A 23,919-nucleotide genomic window follows, 5' to 3' on the forward strand; every position below is an offset into this window, starting at 1 on the left:
TATTACGGTTCATGAACCGACGTTATCGTCGACGATTGAAATAAGCACACCGGGGTATATGGTTGATATTTATAACAGTTCAATAAGAACCATACTAGGATGGCCTGAGAATCCACCCGCGGACACCCCCCCATCAACTATCCTCAGACACGATAACGGAGATGGTGGTAGGCATATTGCTCCATACAACGTAAATATTGCATCGGTGATAGCGATTAATCTAGTGTGTGATGTTATCGAAGGGAGTTACCAGGTGGATACCAAGCAATCAAATCAAGCTCAACAGGGATATATCCTTTATTCATTTTCACCAACAGCCCCTCCGGGATTTTTAATCGTTGAGAATCCGATTAATCCGGTCTATATGCGATGCCATGATCGGTTTTTAACGAGAATTAATTTTAAACTCACCGATCAGTCAAATAACCTAATTGATCTGCAAGAGGAGGAGTTAGTGATCACTCTGTTTGTAAGATCATTGTAAATAACCACTTAGCAGCAGGGGGGGGCGATGACATCGACGCGGTCGTCGATGTGCTTACCGGACGCTGACGACGCTGGGGATCAGCGCGCAGAAGGTGTTAATTAAACCAAATGACGATTGGACGATCCCCCAGCGTCGTCGTCGTTTTTTTTTTTACCAGGCGCTGACGACACTAGATCGTTGAGTGCAGAAAGTAATAATTAAGCAAAATAACGATTGGACAAAATGTCCGATTCGCCCCCTCTGCTGCTGAGCCCCCAGTCAGCAATACCGACGGTTAAATTATAGAGAACACGAAGATGAAATTCAATCAATAACAATTTAATAAATGTGATAATTTAAAAACGATAACTTCCAATCACTCATCTTTCCCTCGACCAAGTGACAGCCTAATTCATCCCGTGATTTACAGTGTGAGTTCGATTTTCCCCCTGTCCTTGCATCTACTCATCTATTTCTTCCCGCTGATTCTTCCTTCTTTCCGTTCCTCTAACTCCTTCTTTGTCTCTGTTTCCTCTCTACTATCTCCTCCAGCTTCGCTCCAGACTTCAACTTCTCCTTTCTTCTCCTTTTCCTCTCTATTATCTCCTCCTCCAATTCCGCTCCCAGACTTCAACTCCACCCTCTTCTTCTTCCCTCCTTTCCTCCATCTCTCTATCTGAGACTACGGGACCAAACTTTAACTGGTCTGTCCCTCAAAGCTTCCTGTGAAAAACCACAAGGCGTTAACAAATGTTTTATCGAACCTCACCTCACACTATAACGACAATTAACCATCAGATAGCTGTCACTGTTTCGGCCACGCATGCATACACATCGAAATTCCCACACACTTCTTGCAGGGTAAACAATGGCGTAATAACACAGTATCAGCGAATTGTTATACAGACATCAATACATTGCGTCACGTCAGTATATACACATATATATTTAATCTCATCGTACTACAATCTGACAAAATCAGACCCATGTCTGTACATTACAAATATTCAACAATGGCAAAATCTATAATCATATGAACATATGTGTTAGTCTACTATAAAATACCCACATAGTAAATTACAATATTAACTCTTATGACGGCTGGCAAGCTATATAATTCTTTACAAATATCAACTCATTTCTTCAAAATATGCAAACATACTAACAAAACAAAGTAATTCTTCGTACTACGATTCTAGTACTAATAAAGTATACATACGACCTACCATTAAAATGCAGTCACATTCCACAAAGACCGAACAAATATCTACTGACCGTTTGAAGCTTTCTGTACTTAGACCTTCCCACTCTAAGATTTTCCCGCCAATAACGAATGGCTATTCGGAGTTACGCTAACCTCTTCTCTGGGTAATTTCTCTCAGCGAACTAACCTTTGCCGGAAAACGCAGGGATATCATTCTACCCAAATCAAGGTCTCCCCCTATCTTGATTCTGATTGGGTGGCGCTGTGCCCCTGTCCAATCGTCTTAGCGGCCAGTTCAACCTGTCTGTCTGTTTGCAGGGGAAAGAAGTTAGGACACTCCCACTTCTTCAGGCAATTTCTTTTGATCTTGGAAACATTTCGACACCTAGGTGATAATTGGCTGTCTGTGACTTCGCAACTCCGATGTCTGGTCCTTCGATTCTAGCCACAACAATCTTACGTAACGGATTAGTTCTAGCCTTCGGCAATGTTCGACATCAAACAATGACCCGTCAGAATTACCTTGATTATACATGTTTCAAACTGGGCTACTCTGGGTCGGGGTAAACATGACACAAACTATCTAAGCATCAGTTACTATATATTTATTTATTCTCATACATAGCAATTACTTTTAGCAAATATAGCGATCATCAAAATTTATATTCTTGAATAGGGAACATGATCTATCTTTCTCACTTGATGTGTCATTGTTCTTTGATCTTTCATTCGTGAACTTTGGTATAAAAAATCTACTATAAGAAACCATGATTACAATAAATTCATTTTTATCCATGGTGTATCAATCAGTGTAAATTTAGGGTTCCTCTAAACCATATATATATATATATATATATATATATATATATATATATATATATATATATATATATATATATATATATATATATATATATATATATATATATATATATATATATATATATATATAATCGTGAGCAGTGCATGCTCAGCCATTTAACAATGTCATCATCTGCAAGGTGCAGAGCCTGCAATTCACTGGGTAACTTTGTCAGTGGTCAGTTGTTTACAGTGTGTGACATGGTTTGTAGACAGCAACATAAAGAGTCAGTGGCCTGGTCCCATCAGACAAGGTTGACTGTGCAACAACCCTGTCCTGTCCAAAAGCAGTTCAGCCTGGTCCACAGATGACATGGAAGGTTGAAGACAGGAGGGCAGACAGATGGTTCAGCTATGGGGGAGTGGTTTACAACAACTACTGAAGACCACTCGACCCTCCATGCCAAAATAGCTGTCATGTCCTCCAGCAACAAACCTAACCAGATTAGGCATCTCGAAGTCAAGTGGACTGTTGAATGTGCAGTGATGTCCATGTGCAATGGAAGTTTGTCACTGGCATAGACTTTAGCCAACTTTTGTGGTTGCTTCCTGGTGATGCAGATGTTGAGGAGGAATGTTGCTGAGTTCCGGCAGCCATGGTAAAGGAGTAGGACGTAGTTTTCCAGAAATTATGTGTATTGTTGTGTTGAGCTCAACATCAATTAACTTGGTGTGGCATGACTGAGCCCAGACAAGAGTGCAATACATAGTGCCAGTGCTGATATTTTGAACGTCTCTGAACACTGGCACCCTAGGTTGAGCCAGCCAGTTGCAGAGTAGGTTGTTTCGAGTGCCAAGTTTGACTGCAGTTTTATTCAGGTGGTTGTAGAATGTCATTGATCTGTCCAGTCACACGAAAGTATGTTGATGTTGGGTCGTGTTTTATTTGCTAACTATTGAGGAAGATGGAAAGCTCATGGTTTGCATCGCATTTGCATTTTTTAGGTAGAAGACGCTGGAGACTGTCTTTGTTGCGCTTGACTGTAGATGCCATTTCTTGATGAAGTCTGTCATATCCTACAGGTCTTTGTCCAGTACCTCCTCAAGCTCAGTAAAATGAGTGACTTTGGGTCCCAAGAGCAATGCATACATGAACTCGTGTGACTGCTCTGAACCATGAACTGACACAACTAAATATCAGCGTGTGTGATTCTAGCTATGGTGACAGAAAAATGACACCAACACAAACCATAAACTAGAGGAACTGAATTTAACACAAAGATAAGCACATATCACTGAGCCATGAAACATAGGTCACTTTGACATAAAAGGTTACTTATGGATGTAGAACAGCTCATCATGAAATAATTACAGACCAAGTTTTGTCACTCAACAGGATATAATGCTGGAGAAAATGAGTAAAATGCAAAGGTTAACCAAAGTCCCTGGACCATGAAATATGTCAGAATCTCTGAAAATTTTAGTATTTCACATGACAAATCTAAATACCAACTCTTCCCAACATGAAGAGAAATTGTATCTAAAATATGACTCAAATGCAAACCTTAGCCCTAGTATTGATTAACAATTCACTAGCAGCAGGGGGGGGGCGAATCCGACATTTTGTCCAATCGTTATTTGGCTTAATTAGTACTTTCTGCACTCAGCGGATCCGGTGTCGTCAGCGCCTGGTAAAAAAAAAACGACGTCGTCGTCGAGGGGATCGTCCGGACGTCATTTGGTTTAATTAATACCTTCTGCGCGCCGATCCCCAGCGTCGTCAGCGTCCGGTAAGCACATCGACGACCGCGTCGATGTCATCGCCCCCCCCCCTGCTGCTATGATCTTACAAACAGAGTGATCACTAACTCCTCCTCTTGTAGGTCAATTAGGTTATTTGACTGATCGGTAAGTCTGAAATTAATTCTCGTTAAAAACCGATTATGGCATCGCATATAGACCGGATTAATCGGACTCTCAATGATCAAAAATCCCGGAGGGGCTGTTGGTGAAAATGAATAAAGGATATATCCCTGTTGAGCTTGATTTGATTGCTTGGTATCCACCTGGTAACTCCCTTCGATAACATCACACACTAGATTGATCGCTATCACTGATGCGATATTTACGTTGTACGGGGCAATATGCCTACCACCATCTCCGTTATCGTGTTTGAGGATATAAGTTGATGGACCGAGAAAATCATTAAGATACTTTCTTTGTTCTGGCGCGTTGTATCCTGGAAACTTGAAATCGGGTAAATCGGCTTCTGTGATATTATACTCGGTTAGGAATTTTTGTTTACTACCATCGCTGTTATCGGATATCATTTTAACGACTCGTTCATTGATATATTCCATGTCTGATATAAGTTGATTTAACACCTCAACGTGTTTTCGTTCTTTTGTTTCCCGTAGCTGTTCTAGTTGTAATTGGTAATAATAATCAATCTCGGCAAACATATCAGTGATATCACTTAAAATAAATGTTAATATGGCGACCGATTCAGTAGTTTCCTTATGCTGAAAATACCACTGCATGATATTCCTGTCTTGAAATAAAAACCAACTGGGTGATAACGTGCTTTTTATAGTAGATAATTTATCTAGATACCGGGGGGTAATTTCATGATACGATTTCGCATTCGTGTGCAAGTCCTCGGGTGGATTCTTAGGCCATCCTAGTATGGTTCTTACTGAACTGTTATAAATATCAACCATATACCCCGGTGTGCTTATTTCAATCGTCGACGATAACGTCGGTTCATGAACCGTAATAGCGATTTTTGATTCTTTTCCTGTGATCGATTTTATCCTGCGCTGAAATTCTCCATTGATTTGTTCTATTTGGTATGACCCAGTTGGTATTGTAACCTCATTCCAGTCTGGGGTCCCATCGGGCTTATTTGTCCACGCAAAAACCAGCGAGTTATTAGGTTGTTGTCCGTTAAATGCGTCCGCTCGAATATTAGGCCAACTGTGATATACTCGCAATTTTGCCAGCGCTATTTCCTTCACTGGAACCGACGACGGGAAGTTCACACTGAATTCTGGCTTCGTTGACGTTATCGATATCATATTTGTTTGTACCGGAGTGGTGTTCTCCGCGATCCGCTGAAGTAATTGAGACCCTTCGGGGTTCAGCGACATTATTATTATTCGTTGTTTTTAGTGTCTAATTTCAACAACCAGGTGGTTCCGACTTCCAGTTAAAAATCCTCGATTTTTGACATCGCGGAGCTATACAACTGGACCATCGTGGAGAATTCAACATCGGATATGAACAAATTATCAATCGATAATGAGATCAACCCGGATAATTTCGAGTACGCGTCGGATACTATTTGATGTTTTACTGTATACTCGTCGAGTTTTTTCTGAAAACACGATGATATCTTTTTAGTGATTGCGTTGGCGACTCCAGCAATTGTTGTCATCGCGGAGATAGCGATTGGAACAGCGATCGGGGCTATCGTGGTTACCGTGGATAAAATAACACCGGTACCGGCTACTATACCCGACACCGAGTACACGACCGCGTCGATGGTGGTTATTTTTCTGCGGTATTTTTTTATTTTTGCGCGGTATTGTTCGGAAAGCGTTTTCAAATTCGCGAAGAATTCTTTTGCGGTATCGAATCGATATTGATGTGACGTCGGTGATACCTCTGATTCAATTACCCTGGTGGTCATTTTTATTTTAAAAGAGCTAATGTTTTTAATTAATTAGATTCGCTACAAATTCCACATACCATGTGATGTTTGTCCTAAATAGACTGCTATCAACGGCCTTAATTATAAACCGTTCAATTGTATCCTTGTCAATGATTGTTGACACTGTATTGTTAAACCCGGATGAACTCGACGATGATATACTAAACTGCATCGCCGAAATCAATGTCAATCGATAAATGCCCTTAACAGTTGCGGTGATATCTACTGTATTCTGTGTAGGAGTCCAATCGAATGATCCATGCCGAATTGTGTATACTATGTTGATGATGTTCTCATGAGGGATTTTTATTTTTTCGAATTGCTCTGCTACTCTCGGTAGTCCGTCTTTAATCGCTTCAACATCAGTTCTGATTATTTCTATTTCCTGCCGACTCGCGTCTATATTCCTTTTGTTCGCTGCAACATCAGTTTTGACTGTTTCTATTTCCCCTGTATGCGCGTCTATACTTTTTTTGTTCGCTGCAACATCAGTTTTGACTGTTTCTATTCTCCATCCATGCGCGTCTATATTATTCTTGTTCGCTACAATATCAGTTTTGATCGTTCCTATTCTCTGTTCATGCACGTCTATACTTTTTTTGTTCGCTACAATATCAGTTTTGATCGTTCCTATTTCCCCTGTATGCGCGTCTATATTTCTTTTGTTCGCTGCAACATCAGTTTTGATCGTTCCTATTTCCCTTGTATTCGCGTCTGTATTTCTTTTGTTCGCTTCAACATCAGTTTTGATTGTTTTTATTTCCCCTCCATACGCGTCTATACTTTTTTTGTTCGCTGCAACATCAGTTTTGATCGTTCCTATTTCCCCTGTATTCGCGTCTGTATTTCTTTTGTTCGTTGCAACATCAGTTTTGATCGTTCCTATTTCCCCTGTATTCGCGTCTGTATTTCTTTTGTTCGTTGCAACATCAGTTTTGATTGTTCTTATTTCCACTCTATACGCGTCTATATTCCCTTTGTTCGCTACAATATCAGTTTTGATCGTTCCTATTTCCCCTGTATGCGCGTCTATATTTCTTTTGTTCGCTGCAACATCAGTTTTGATCGTTCCTATTTCCCCTGTATGCGCGTCTATATTTCTTTTGTTCGCTGCAACATCATCTTTGACTGTTTTTATTTCCTGTCCATTCGCGTCTATATTCCCTTTGTTCGCTGCAACCTCGGTTTTGATTGTTTTTATTTCCTGTCCATACGCAGTGATATCATTTATAGTTGTTGTAATCTCATCCAGCTTGGTATTTTTTTTACCAAAGAATTTATCAAAGTTGTTATCGATCCTGTTAACATTTTTTCGTAACGTGTAAAATTGGCCCGACAGCGTTGTAAACTCCGAAATAGTATTTTTTATTGTTGCAAGATTCGGTTCGGTTACCGTCGGGGTCCCGAAAAAACTAGCGGTAGTGAGTTGTATATCGGTGATAGATTTTTTCACCTGCGCGGCAAGTTCGGTCACCGATTTATCCAACCTTGTAAAACCGTCTCGGATTAATGTTATCGTCGACAGATGTTCACCCGGTTTGAGTCGTCCGTCGCTGGTATACAACGCGATAGTGTCCTCGGCGGCATCACGCCGTCGTGTTAAAACGTCATCCAGCGACACATTACTGGATTTCAATTTACCCTGGCGGTCTTGAAATACAACTATTTCATCTGGGTCAACACTGGTTAAATTCAACGTATCAGCGATTTCATCCTCGATTAGTTTTTTTATGTCATCGGTGGCGGGCGTTTCCGTGGATCCTTTCAGCACCGAAATAGGTCGTCCCCAAATATCAATCATCGTTATTGTAAAAAAAAACAGCGTTTCTAATTAACCCGCCGGGCCTCTACGACCCCACTAGTGTATTCGTTTACAACCACATGAGGTGGTTTCCGCGATGATGAAATCGCCGCGAGTACGTTCAATACTTCACGGCCGCATATCGGCGGGTCGCTTAACTGCTGTGTTGACAACGTGGAATAAAAAACCCGGGCTGAACACGCCCGGGCTGAACACGCCCGGATATACCGCATGAACTCGTTCGGCGGGGCTAACCCGTATGAATCAAAATAGACGATTGCACGCGGATCAATCGCGTACGCAACCCAATGAGTTCCCGCTCCGGAGGACCCATCGAGGTTAATTATGCCGGTTTCAATATTCCTTGGTGCCGCCGGTAATTGATCCCTCATAAAAACACCTCTGAAGTTTTTTATCGCTAGCGCGTCTGCGGCGTCTATTAAATCAAAATTAGACATGGGAGTCATTGACCCCCGGGTCAATAAACGGTTCCCGGTAGTCTTAGACCCTTTCCCGAATACCATGAATACGGGGTTCCCGGTAGTCTTAGACCCTTTCCGGCCACGGATCGTTTTTTTTATAGCCTTTCCCGGTTGCCTTCTTCAATGCCATCCCCGCCGCGGTACCAACGGCTCCTAACGCAGCCGCCTTAGCCACTGTTGGGGCCGCCGCGGCAATCAACGCTGGAATCGCAGCTAACAGCGGAAATATCCCACCGGTCTTTTCCATGTTTTTAATCGCTGCGGCCGAGAAATCTATTTGAACACCCTTTTTATTCTTCATCGCATTATTGAAATGTTTTATTTGACGCGCCGTCAACGATATCTTATGATTACCACCCGCCATCTGCGATGGCTTCAGCGTTATTGTGGTTCCGCATTGTTTAGCCGACTTTGATCGTAATTTCTTGACTTGACCATCAGTCAACTCTACACTGACGACACTATACGACATTTTATTGTAAACGTGTTTGTGCTTTCAATTACATGTTTTCCACTGGCGCATCAACGATTCTCATTCGTCCGCCAACACCTTCTAGCAGCATTGATTTATCGCTGAGAATGACAGCAACCGCTCTATAATTAACACCAGCCGGGGCTATGCGAGCTCGGAAGTGTATATCAACGACGGATTGTCTCGTTAAATCAAGATGCTCCAACGAAAAATAATAAATCGGATACAGCTTTTTAAAATCAAGTTGTGATATTTGCAAACCAGTGTCGACGTTTTGATCACGGCCCATATATGACAGCAATCGATGATACACACGTGCGATATGGTTGTCGCCGTAATTAAGCTGTATATCCTCGGATGGTTCCTGTTGTCCGTTTATTCTCAGCGAAACATCCCTGACTCCTAATTGATCAAATATCATATGGCTGCGTTCTTGACTGCCCAATCGTTCTCTATTCTGTAGCGCTATGAATATATGACGCGGGGCTGAAACACCCTGTTTTGATGCCAGGTGCCATGTAAACGTATCGGCGACGTTATCCTCTTTAGCATCAGTTGTTACCGCTAGCCAACTCAACAACGATTTCCCTCCCTGTTCCATAAATGATAACAATCGTGCTTCCGTGGTAACTGATGGAGTCAGCACCGGCATCCACAATGCCATTTTAGTTAAAATGACTTTACCGGCAGCGACGCCAGCAGCATGCCATATTGCATTGTTATCATCGCCCCTTCGCGTCAGCGCGATTGTATGCTTGGCCCCATAGATAACTTTTCTGACATTTCTGCAGAATCCAAATATGTGATGGAGTGGAATCGCGCATGAAAACTGTCGGCGTGGTCTTTGCAACATCCCTACTCGTGCTGCGAATCCCATATTGTAATTATCGTTAAGACTTTTTATAACAGTGAAATCAGCGTCCGGTTTTGCTCTGCGGTCTGGATTGGCTGCTTCAGCCTGATCACCTGCGGTCTCTTTTTTCACCAGCAAGTTAACGAACTGAAAATGGTCAGCGTTATCGGTGGTGTCCTTCGCAAACATCATAGATGGGCCCGCCGATCTCGTATAATCGTCCGAGTATCTCGCTAACCCAATTATCGTCGTTGCAACATCAACCTCGCGTTCTATTGACTCAATTTCTCGCCCGTCAATAAGATATCTGGCGCTCTCAAATAACGCCATGATACCGTTGTTGACGAAACCAACTCGAACATGATTGTCATCTGCGTATGGTGCATTATCGGCAGCATTTGTCACGAGTTCTCCCTCAATTTCGATAAACGCTTCACATGGCAGAAAGTATCTACTGGTATCTTGGACTTGAAGTTCAATTCGCGATCGTAGGTCAGGTTGCGCTGCATAATAAGAATAAAATTGATAATCACGGACAGAATCATCCCTGCGCACTGGGGCATCCATATCAAACGCGGGATCAGCGGTTCGCGCAAACATTTTATTATTTATCATGTTGATGTTTTCAATTGCGATTTTCTTTGAATTCTGTTTAAGACCACTCTCCCGCTATTGTGTTCATGGGCGCGTTGGTGGATGACTGAGCCGCCAACGACTCTAGTTTTTCTTCCACGGCGTTATTTATTACTTTACTGACATTTGCAGGCATCACTGTCGTTGATGGCATCACCGGTGGTTTTTGCTTTTTTCTCCTCACCAACGACATTAGTTTGTCCTTTGCTGCAGAAAGCGCCTTTCCGGCAACATCTCCAATAGCACTAATACCCTTATCACGAATAACATCAATAGCCTTCATTCCTAATTGTTTGGCTAACGGCGCTACTTTTGGAGCCATTCTTGTAAATAACCCCGCAATGGTGCTACCGAGACCATCTCCATAGTACGCGCGGTAAACAGGCAATCGCGAGTTTACCACGTAGACGAGTACTGGTTTATCGTGGTTGTAGTGTATGATCATCTTTATTATAAAAACACCGGTTTTTCAATTAGTGATTGTGATCATCACCCCCCCCCCACCGCCGTGTGGAAAACCGGAATAAATTTTATCAAAATTTTCTGGGGTTTTTGCCCTCGATAAAAATCCGGTTTTTTTCCGGTTTTTTCTTGATTTCTAGTCATTTTTGGTCATTTTTTGTTGCCTATAGTCGTTTTTTTTTCGATTTTTCAGCAAAAACATCGATTTTCTCTAAATGATTTCCTGGGGTTTTTGCCCTCAAAAAACGGTCAAAAAATGGCAAAAAACGACCAAAAACGGTCAAAAAACGACCAAAAACGGTCAAAAACGACCAAAAACGGTCAAAATTAACAAAACGATAATTTTTTTAATCATCCACGAGTTCGTCTATGAGCGTTCGATACGCACTAACGTCCATGATACCGCCCGTAAATAACCGCTTGCAAATATCAGCGGCCTCATTGATTATTTCCGGAGAGTTATTTCCGGCTCGTTTTCCTCCGATTAGTACCTCTAGCCGTGATATATCACTGAGAACACTGTTAGGACAGGTAACGCCGTAGGATTCTTTACCAACAGAGTATCCTTTTCCTTTTTTTGGTATTCTACTTTTTACTTTATTGTGGAATGCGTCGTAATCGGGGCCATCACCACGTAGTAATGCATCCTTGTATTTACTCGCTAAATACACCATTCTTGTCCAATCCCTTAACGACTTTATATTTTTCTCGTAGCCGCTATTGATATGCCTATCTCGTAAATTCTTAGCAAAATTGTTGGCGGCAAAATCAATTAATTCTTCATCGCTGAAGGCCCTGATTTGATCTATTGTGCCCTTCTTGAGTATATTACTGGGTATATTCCTCTCTCTCTTTTTTTCTTCCGATGTTTCTTCCGATGTTTCTTCCGATGTTTCTTCTGGTATTTCTTCTTCTGGTTCTCTTGCGGTAGCACCTAGTTCTTCTTCGTCGGCCATTGTAACATAAGGTTCTTGTGGTTCGGTTATAGCGAGTGGTGGTGGCCTCCGTGTTGTGGCAGCCGCTATTTTTGCAGGGAGTATTTCTAAAGACCTTTTTGTTTGTTCGGTCTGAGCCGCTATCTTTTCAAGCGCATCGAGGACGGGTACAGTTGCCGCCGTAACATCTTTGGTCGCTTTAGTTACCGGGGCAAAGAGTTGTTCGCTTCCAACAGTAAAATCGGTTTGTAGTTGCTGCCGCGTTTGAAGTTGTTCTCGGACCCTGTCTCGTAACGGTATGAACTTTCTAAGCGCTGCTAGCCGCTCTCTGGCTAGCCGAGTAGTGAGTGATTCACCTACCATTATTGCAATTGCGAAGCAATTTCTAATTTCTCGCCGGAGTTTTCGTCTATAATCCTTCTAATGTTTTTGATCTTACTAGAAATCTCCCGGCGTCGTTCATAAACACGTCCGAGTTTTTTTCGTATTATTTCAACGGCAGTGAATAGTCCAATGAATGCATTTGCGTCATTGTGGTACAAGTTTTCATTGATCGTATGTTGTAATCGTTTTATGAAAAAGTACTCGCGGGCCAGGGTAAAACGCCCCCGTTTCGATTGTTCGTTAATAATCTCATAATCGGATAATATTTTTTCACTGTCGAGACCATCAGATAATTCAATTCCTTGATTTTTTAATTTTGAAATCTCGGCTAATATATTATTGACGTCTTCGATATTCATTATTCTTATAGAACATCTTGTTTTTAAATAAAAAAAAATGAAACCCCGTGTATCGATCCCGAGGTGTTCAACAATACTGAATACTTTTTTTTCTTCCGGAATGGACAATTTATTGTCATGGCGACTTCGTCAGCGCCATGGGCGCCGGTGACTTCGTATCTATATATGAAAATCGAATTCTATGCCCGGTCTTTTTTGAGATTGCTGTTTGATATACTCGTTCTGCTACTTTTCGTATTGAGGCGATACAAATGTCAAAGTATCTACTGGCTTCATTCATCGACTGAAATATTTTTTCCTCGTGAGTTGTTGTATCAAATGACTTTACGGGTTTTGCTTTCTTTGGGTATTTACCGGTTTGGCCTTTTTTGGTATTTTGACTCTGCGAGACAGCTTGCAAGTTTATAAGAGAATTATCAGTCTTATTATTATTAATATGATCAATCACAAGTCCATTTTCGATTAATCCGTTGAATACCTCAAATACCGCCCTATGAACATGGTACTTCTTCTTTCCGGCACCAAACATCAGATACCCCTGATTACTTACGGTACCAACCGGCTTCTTCAGTTTGCGGTTTCTAACAGTGCCGTCGCGAGATGCCTCGTAATTGACGAGCACAGGATGCGGCTGAAATTCTTGGTCCATTTGTATAATAATACTATTTGTCTAATTTATTATTTGGTTTAATTATAAATCTTTCAACGTAGTCTTGGGGGGTTTTGATGACGAAGTCGGCGGTGGGGTCAATGACGGCGTTTTTCATTCGCTTGTCATAATAGCGTTTTAGTTCCCTGTATCGCTTTCCGCCACAATTGATACACAACTGCGATTTTCCTCTTACACCGACGTGACAAACCAAGCACGGGAGGGGGCCAAGAGAACCATTACGAACGCTTTGTAAATGATACCCGCAGAATTCGCCTCTACATGATTTATTGCACGGGGTTGTCGACCCAATCATCAACCATTTGCAGTGATTCATTATACTATATTCTTTCATTTAAATACTTGTTTTAATTATATGGATGAGTTCGAGAGATTAGCAGCAATTAAGCCCTGGAAAAATATTAAGTTCAATCTCGATAGAGTCCTCAAGGACGCACCAAAAGCGTTAATAAACGATAGAACCCTGTTGAGTAAAATACGCGATTGTATCGATGAATTCAAGCGTGATGGCGCATCTCATAGTTGGTCAACATTTCGAATTGATGGCGTTGTTGATGCTACCATGAACGACAACCGCGCAGCAACGATAATATCACAACTTGACGGTAAAAAGTATTTCTTCAGAGTAAAATTCATTGTCCGGGTGGAATCAGGTAATTGGATCATACGTGATAAATTTGAACCAGTTCTCAGCGACAAGAAAACAGTCACTGTTAGCCGCGACTCCAAGCCGGGGTTGTTAACCGGAATTGGCAGACCATACTATGAACGAGCGTATCCTGAAACAGCAGTTGTTTATGGAATATACCCGTTAAATAAGAAACCTGATATCGGAAAACTGAAACCAATGAAACAGTCAACTGGGATAAATTGTGTAGCAGAACGAATAATAGAGCATTTTACAAATGCGTGTCGAGGAAACAAATTGACTGATTTACGACGTAGCAAAATTAACCAGTGGGAACTAACCGTAAAAGAGCGTGGAGCAACCATCAGCGACATAGCGAGATTAGAAACGTCGTTGAGATTTCCAATAACCGTTACAACGATAACCGGTGAAGTATTATACGAATCGAAGTACAAATCAAATGGAGCCCCAATCAAAATTATTGATCATAACGAACACGCATGGACGCCCGCGATTACAGTGTTTCCACGGGATAGAACAGTAAAGTATATACCCGAAGAATTCCTGGAAGAGAACGGGTTTCTCGCGGAGAGGAAACTATTTGATGCTATCGCTTATTTGTGTAAAAACGACCCTGTATCAGTGTGGTTACTTCGCAGCGCTGATACCTTTGATCAGTTTGTAAGACCAAACGGTGAATTATATCGCACTGAAGCATTTCACAACAGGATGAAAAAAACCGCCATAGAATTTGAAGAGCATGATGAACAACTGCTAACAAATTGTTTTACGATTTCATCGGTTGCGGCTCATGTTGCAGCGAGGAAAAATGCGTGGAGTCCAACGCGCAAGGAATTTCTACCGGATGTACAATCCAGTTGTTTGGAATACTATCACGGTGGACTATGGAACACTGAATACAACCGCGACGCTATGATTTCCGTTGATATGGTTGCCTGTTATCCAGCGAGTTTTCTCGGGTATGGATCCGCCGCTGAGTATTTCAAACGATTTGGACACCCCAGACATGAAATGACTCGTGTTGCTATTAATGGACCACTGCCTGATTTTGATTTAACCGGATTCGCTCGCATAGTATCATTTGAGTTCGCGGCAGGACTTCATCGCTGTTGCTATATTTGGATCGGTAGACACATGGCTGAAAAGAAGTGGTTGCCAATAGCGCTGCTACGGTATATGATTGATTGTAAAATGCTAGTTTCGTTGATTGTCAGTGACGCGATTATATCATATCGGGCGCAGACTGAAGTCTGGTTACCAGAACCAGAGCGTCTAGATAGCATAATTGACGAGTCCAGAAAAAACATCGATGCCGACGAGGAATATATCGTCGAATGGTCCAGGAGGATATTCAACCAACGAAACCGCGAGGCAAAAGATCTCGGTAGAAGAATAATCGGTAAGTTCACACAAGGTGGAAAAAACTGCGACTACAAACGATATTGCTCACGGCTGATTATAGATGACGCAGAATATGATTTCGTAATCAAGGACGCAGTGGCGAAAAATAGATACGTGAACTGCGAAACAGCTTTCTTGTCCAATGGAACAAGGTTGGGTACAGTTGTTACCTACAGCGATGGAGACAGCCCGGCATACCCGCATTTGAGGGCGTCTATGCTGGGTTATGCCGCTATCAATTTATTCTCGATGATAAATAGATTCCCCGACACCGCGGTTAGAGTAGCCGTTGATTCGTTTTATGTTGACGTAGCGTATAAGGAAAACGTAGCCGAGTTTACTAGTCCGGACGAGAGTTGGGGTACATGGAGAATTAAAAATGAAATACGACGCGATTATTCCCCGTCAGCAGATGTCACCGTTGAGAACAACTACTTACGCGGTGATAAATTGTCAGAATGGTCTAATGCACCACCGTGTTCTGATCCAATTTGTAGACACAAGACGGTTTATTTAAGCGGCTGTGGCGGGTCAGGAAAGACGACTCGGGCAATTGAATTATTTCGAACGCGGGCAAGTATAATCGTGCTTACACCGACCCATAGACTAGCGCGAGAGATAAAACAACGAAATGTTGACGCCGTTACTTATCACAGCTTTTTTCGATACAGCGGCGGTGAGTGGACTCCTGATCGAATGGGGGAAAAATTTATTCCTGAAGTTATCATCTGGGACGAAATATGTACTGTTTCGTTAGATGTTTTACAAATGTTTCTTGAGTGGTTACTGCGCGCGAATACAGCGGTGATCATGTGTGGCGACCATGGTCAACCGCCACCATTTGTCGGCGAGGGTCCACATGATTGGTTAAGGGGTTTTGTGGACTATTATGAAGAAACCGATACTGATTACCGAGCACTTGATAAACAACTGCGCGGGGTTAAAAAATTAATCAGATTACAGCCGGATAGAATTCAATGTGAAATAATCCGCGAGGTGATTCCGGAAACGCCGTTAAATGAATTCTGGGAAACATGGAAACCAAACGATTTGATTGTAGCGAGTAGAAAGATAGTCAGGGACACACTTCAGCGGAGGTTGTTTACGTTGCATAAGGAAAAGTTTCCAACGCGTCCAGTGCCGTTATGTTATAGACCCGCGGATACACGGCGGCAGAACATTGAAGTTGAAATCCCGGGCCCGACAGCGTCGGGGACAAAAAAACAAATTCTCGTGCTGAATGATATCGTGCTCGTCGATATCAGCGTCGTCGAGGACGCGCTACGTGCTGATAAATCCCCGTGGACGCTAGGATACGCAACAACAATACATTCCTCGCAGGGACTAACTATCACGGACACAATTGTTTGGATGGTTGATAATCGCATCGAATGGTCAAATCTAGTCTATCTTGCAGTATCCCGAGTACGGAAGATAAATCAGCTTCGAAGAATTGTTGTTGACGGAGTCAGTGACGGAGTCACCAACGACAACGACATCATCGATGCAAGCGTCATTGATAGAAAACTCTCGGGTTACCGCCAACAGGATAAAAAAAAACAGCGGCGTTTTGATATTGATGCCGAATTAATAATTGCGTTACGACAACAACAGAATAATCACTGCGCCAGTTGCAATTGTATAATGAGTTGGCGTTATTCGGATAAAGACACTCGCCAATTTACCGTGGACAGGATCGATAACAGTCTCGGTCATGTCAAAAACAATGTGAGATTGACCTGTCTTGAGTGCAATAGACGCAACGGCGCTAGTTAAGACCACGCGGGGGTAATTGAGTATCGTCAGGTATCACTTGTAGTTGCTCGCGTGTAAACCCTCGCTGTGGGGCAGTTGAATCCAGTCTATAGATCGGTGGTCTACCAGTTGATCGTGTTATCGTTGATATGTTATGTGTGGTAACACTCCAAATAGGATCAGTAGCCCTTTTTTTACCGCCTTCAAGCTCTCCTGGTTCATATAGATATCTAACAGTGACATCGCCGAGAATCGGCTTGGAAACGCTATCTATTTTTGATCTTCCGGGTATATACTCGTATTTAATCGCGTCGCTGGGCCTCATGTTGATTGCTCGGGTAATCTCGTTATTTAACGCTGCAATTACGCCTGGCAACCTTTTAACCCATTCACGAGATCGTTTTTCTTGGATGAATTCCTTCGCGTATTGATATCCAAATAACCGTTCAGCAAGAGTCCGATTGAATCGTTCAACAATTGCCTGATCACGATGTAGCGCAGTATGACCTCGTCGTATCGCGACGCTATGATGTTTTAGCGTTGATAAAACAGCGCCGCGAAATTCACTACCGGGATCAACTTGTAATAGATTTGGCCAGCGCAGAGGGCCTCTTTGATAAATTCTTTCAAACGCAGCGGCTACTTCAGTTGCTGACTTTGTTTTTAACGGCTCCGCTTGTTTGTATCGACTCGCAACATCAACTACGGTTAGCGCGTATTTGTAACCGTTGTCATGCGGCAAAAATAGTATATCAGCCTGACGAACTTCATTAGGTACGCTGACATCAAAGCGCGAGAAGTTGATTTGTTTAGGCGGTGGTAGATAAATTTGCCATATAGCCTGTTTGGATAACCAATTAGCCGCAGTGGCCTTTGTTACCTTTGCAGCGCTTGCAAGCTTACCAATTGCGGCCTTCCCCTTCCAGTATCCTCTCGGAGAATAATAGATGGATTCCATGTTGTTATTATAAACGCTAGCGTTTTCAATTACCAGCGCGAGAAGCTCCGCTTCCAATCATTAATTTACCTTTCATAGCCGATTTTACCAACCATGAGGCTAATTTTTCTTTGAAGGATTTATCAGGAATAGCATTTAGCGCGTGAATTAATTTTACGTCCGCGATATGACGCTGTTGCAGATCGCTACTTTTGTAAGCAACATCATGAGCATGACACGCCTTATCGATAGCGTTTATTGGGTACTCACCGGGTTTGGGTTGATTTTGATCATCGAGTCTGATATCTAATCGTGTTCCGGGGCCACAGTAGCTATATCCTGGGAGGTGCTTTTCTCCTGGATACTTTGCCCACGGGGTTCCGGGGAGTTTTGATAACTTGGCTGCAATATCACCTCCTCGCTTTTTTTTAAAACATCCCCGGGTTTAATAGAAATAAATCTAAATTTCTTTGTACCGCATTGTGCACACTTGCCAGTAAGCGCCGATCTGTTATTTCTTGTTGTAACGGTTGTCATATCATTTGTGCCAGTACGCACTCTACACTTTACACAATATAGATCCATAATTTATGTATAGAGACATGAATATAATTGACTTTTCAGCGACTAAAACAAGAGAACCAGTTAAGCATGTTGCAGCGTTACCAAACTCGATCCGGATGATTATCATCGGACCATCTGGATCCGGCAAGACGCAATTGTTACTCAATTTAATAATGAGATGGATGAAGTGGGATAAGTTGTATTTGGTTGCTCCTAGCGTAGATGATCAACGATGCTACGAGGTGTTAAAAGATTTCAACGAGAATGCATCAGCGATCGCTAAAAAAAATATTATTGAGTTTATTACAGATATCAATGATGCACCAGGTATCGATGATATTGATGGCGACGTTAACAATCTAGTCGTGTACGATGATGTTATGTTAGACAATCAAAAAAACCCAGCTAGGATATTTTCCAGAGGCAGGCATAAAAACACCGACGTGATATATGTCACTCAACGATACACTCAGATTCCAAAAGTAATCAGAGACAACTGTAATATTCTTGCTGTATTCAACGGCGTTGATACACACACGCTACGAAATATTTGGCAGACATGGTGCGGCGGTGACATGGACTTTAATGTTTTTCGAAACTTTTTTAGTCATGCTCAGTCGACCCCATATGGATTTGTAACGATAAATTTACATGACCCTCGGACACGATATCGTATCGGACTTGACCAAATATTTGGTTAAATTGTAAGCAGCAGGGGGGGCGATGACATCGACGCGGTCGTCGATGTGCTTACCGGACGCTGACGACGCTGGGGATCGGCGCGCAGAAGGTATTAATTAAACCAAATGACGTCCGGACGATCCCCTCGACGACGACGTCGTTTTTTTTTTACCAGGCGCTGACGACACCGGATCCGCTGAGTGCAGAAAGTACTAATTAAGCCAAATAACGATTGGACAAAATGTCGGATTCGCCCCCCCTGCTGCTTCACTAACAGGCAGATGGAGACACTGGCAATATTAATCCATAAGCAAGAATCACTTTGCAATGTGGCTAAATAATGGGACCCTATAAATAAATGTGAATTCACAAAAGTAACTTTTAAATCTAACTAAAGATCCTTAATAAATACAGTCAATCTTATTTTCAATGACAACCTGTGGCAGAACAAAAAGTGGCTTTTCGGTAAAGGTGTGCTAACAGTTAAATTTGAAAGTCCTCTCTGGTTTTTATTTAAGCAAACATTAATAATATAAATGGCAATATATTTAGGTCACAATTTGTGTTAACTTTAGTACTTGCTTTTCCCCTACAAATCTGAAACACAAAATACAAAACATACTTCAACAATTACTCAGCAACTGTAATAGTCTCTTAATTTTTAAATGACAAAAACTCAATGGTCACTTATATTAAACCACAACTATTTTTTCAAGGGTCCGTGTATGGAAAATACTTTTGAATCAAACTATTGATTTTATGTAATAGTCTGCCCTTGAAGATCATTTTCCTACCTCTTGGTGGTGATTGTTCTAGGACAGTTGTGATTAAAATCATTAGAGCAAGAATTTCAACATGTAGTGTACATTGGAGAGAAATACGAATTTATTTTATTACCTTGCAAAATTGTTTACTCCTGTATCACTGCATCATTTTCCTTGACATAATTGCTACCATTACCTTAAATTAAAAACAGAAATAACTGATTTAAACAAAAATCTGTTTTGTTACTTGTAACAAATTTATTGTCTTTTATGTTTTACAATATAAAAAGTTATGTGATTTACAAATCACACTTCAAAGGCTTCTTTTTCTCTGATTTTCTTCCACAAGGATATGGGCTTCCTAGCAAATTAGACTGTATTAAACAGTTACATAGCTTACCTCTCTTACAGCTATTGACCTCTGAAATGGCTATTATAAATCTTAATTATCATCAATGTAATCAATGGTTACATAGCTCACCTCTGCAACAACCCTTGTAATCATTATCATACTTGAATGTAGGTCAAGGTAAAAATTAATTAGCTTGCAAAGAAAGTATACCAAAATAATTTTTATTGGTAGTATGGGCACAGTACTATTAGATATGTGATTATTAAATTTCAATTTTCTAACATAAACAGAACTCAAAAATAATGAAATAAAAGTAAAATAGACCCTCATTTGTAATAATGGTGTAAAAAGGTATAAAGATGAATCCACTCCAGAAGCTTCCAGATTCTGTGAAGGATACAATGCATATGCATGCATAAATCCTCTACAGTCATAAGTTAACCACAAAAACATGACCAAAGCCCCAAAAAGATGAATTAAGGTCATGGTGAGCTTCTCTTCTTGTAAGGGAAATCAGTTTCATGATTCTAGAACAATTCCTAAGAACTTACTATCTATCTATGATTCTAGAACAATTCCTAAGAACTTACTATCAAATGCAAAATTAAACCCTAGACTGAGGCAAATTGCACGTCCACAAGCAACCACTCATAGAATATAATAATTCAAGATAAGACCATTCTGTAACTACTAGACCTTTTTTAAGAGCTGGCTCTACACCTGCTTCTGTCTACAATCATTTGTACACTACTTTAAAGCTGTACATCTCGTTCTGTCAACAGCCATCTGCATATTCTAACTCTAACAATGTGTTTAAAGCTGGCTGTACATCTACTTCTGTCAACAGCCATCTGCAAAATCAAACTCTAACAATGTGTTCAAAGCTGGCTGTACACCTACTACTACTACCCTAATTGTAACATTGTGTTCAAACACTGGCTATACACCTACTTCTGCCAACAGCCAACTCTAACTCAAACACTATGTTCAAAGCTGGCTTTACAGCTAGTTCTGTCAACAGCCATATGTATACATGAACTTTAACACTATGTTCAATGCTGTCTGTACACTACTTCTGTCAACAGCCAACTCTAACTCAAACACTTTGTCCAAAGCTGGCTTTACAGCTAGTTCTGTCAACAGCCATCTGTATACTGTGCTCTAACTCCAATACTGTGTTCAAATGCTGGATGTAAACCTAATTCTGTCTACAAGCCATATATATGCTCTAACACAGGAAACTATGACAGCATATAAGATCATGAACATGAGAGGAAAATGCTAATAAATCAGGCTGGTCCAGTATAATCCTAATGTAAATCCACATACCAATTATGACTTCAATCTATCAAGAACATCAAAAGGATCTCAACAGAAATTAAATTGAATGGAAGTCCTACATGAAAGAGGGGCAATAACTGTATCAACTTTTGCCAGATAAAAATCAAACTACATCTTGTTAATGTAAATCATAAAACCAAACTTTTGTATCATCCCATCAAGTAATTCAAAAAGTTATTGAGCAGAAACAAAATTCACCACAGACATGGCATAATGGGATGGGATGGCAGGACATGTACAGACATGGCATAATGTGATGGGATGGCAGGACATGTACAGACATGGCATAATGTGAAGGGATGGCAGGAGATACACAAACATGGCATAATGTGAAGGGATGGCAGGAGACACATATACATGGCATAATGGGAAGGGATGGCAGGAGATTCACAGCCTTGGCATAATCTGATAGGGTGGCATGACAGGATGTACAGACATAGCATTATGTGAAGGGATGGCAGAAGATGTACAGCACAATATGCAACTTTCACTGATATACCTAGCGCATACAAATTTCAACAAAAATTAACATTCTAGAGTTTTATTTTTTCATGCAATGAAATAATCAGATAACCTACAATGTTTTTCCTTACTAGATTTACAAAAATATCTTTGCACTATAGTTACTATTTTTCATTTTAATAATTAGATTATGTCTGCCACAGTCATGTTCTTTATATGACAAAGATACAAAAAAAACAAAATAGAAATTACATACAGACTTATATAAATAGCCCCATTACTTTGAGTTACATAATCAAAGTCAATATATTGTAATAAAAATTTACAGTAAGCCTCAATCTTGAACAAGTAATACAACTTCATTACCTTTAAACTTGTATAAGTGGACACTTTCTACCATTTTTCCCAGTTTATGATGTTTGACAAGGAACATCCACCCTCAAAATTCTCTGCATCACAAATTTTATTACCAGATGAGAACATCTTGGTTGGTGGGAACCCCTGAATATGAAAAGAGATGTTAAACAAGGTCACAGAAGGATTCAGTATTTACCAACATGTTTTCTATTGTTGTCATATGCACTATTGCAAATGCATCATACTAAACCTGTGAATTTGTTGACGATGCCTGAATGTTTCAGAATTACAAATCAAATTCAACATGTAGAGATATCCCCACATGACCCAACCTGTGCCATTGTACTGATGGAAAACATTGAATGACTACAGGACTTACTACACATTATTTGATAAAATATATGAAATATATACAAGGACCAGCCAAGTTGTCAGTACATTTATTTATCTCATGTCTTACAAGGACCAGCCATGTTGTCACTACACTATCTTATGTCTTACAAGGACCAGAGAAGTTGTCAGTACATTTATTTATCTGATGTCTTACAAGGACCAGCCAAGTTGTCAGTACATTTATTTGTCTCATGTCTTACAAGGACCAGCCAAGTTGTCATTACATTTATTTATATCATGTCTTACAAGGACCAGCCAAGTTGTCAGTACATTTATTTACGTGATGTCTTACAAGGACCAGCTAAGTTATCACTACATTGTCTTATGTCTTACAAGAACCAGACAAGTTGTCTTTACTCATGTTTTATATTTCCTAATCAATAATGGCTTGAAATATGCATTCTTGAATTTCTATGATTTCAATCTATAAAATTCCTCTAAAGTAACTTAGCAGAAATCAAACTGAACGAAACACATGTACCTGATAATTATCATATTCATAAACCATTGTGAAACAGATATGTACCTGATAAGTATCATAGTCATAAACTACTGTGAAACAGACATGTACCTGATAATTATCAGTCATAAACTACTGTGAAACAGGCATGTACCTGATAATTATCAGTCATAAACTACTGTGAAACAGGCATGTACCTGATAATTATCAGTCATAAACTACTGTGAAACAGACATGTACCTGATAATTATCATATTCATAAACCATTGTGAAACAGACATATACCTGATACTTGAATGGTTTAAACGGTGCTTAATATGACTACAGCAAACACCTGTACAATTAAGACAACCAATTTGATATAATTCTATCATAGCAACATCCTACCATTTTCTTTGAAGTGGCACTTTCTCCATATCAGCTATCATACTCTTGGCTGACTGTGACATCCAGGACACCAAGTGTTATTTTCCCCAGCATTTCTGTGGCCAGAGCACTATAATATGGAGTGAGGTTCTAAATACAACTGCTCCATAGAGCAAAGAACTGTACCTTCCATAGTTCTTCCT

The 23,919-nt window shown here is 40.7% G+C and overlaps 1 long non-coding RNA gene across 1 annotated transcript; it reads right to left on the reverse strand.

Moving 5' to 3' along the window:
* Positions 1-743: 743 nt before the first annotated feature.
* On the reverse strand, positions 744-23,919 carry LOC149783506 (uncharacterized). Its single transcript, XR_016414023.1, has 4 exons — positions 23,738-23,919; positions 22,507-22,641; positions 20,119-20,181; positions 744-1,189 (listed from the first exon to the last, which is right to left on the reverse strand). It is a non-coding gene; the product is annotated as an uncharacterized LOC149783506 (long non-coding RNA).

The sequence above is a fragment of the Sinohyriopsis cumingii genome, chromosome 14 (assembly GCF_028554795.1).
Source record: "Sinohyriopsis cumingii isolate HCF-2022 chromosome 14, ASM2855479v2, whole genome shotgun sequence".
Lineage (NCBI taxonomy): Eukaryota > Metazoa > Mollusca > Bivalvia > Unionida > Unionidae > Sinohyriopsis > Sinohyriopsis cumingii.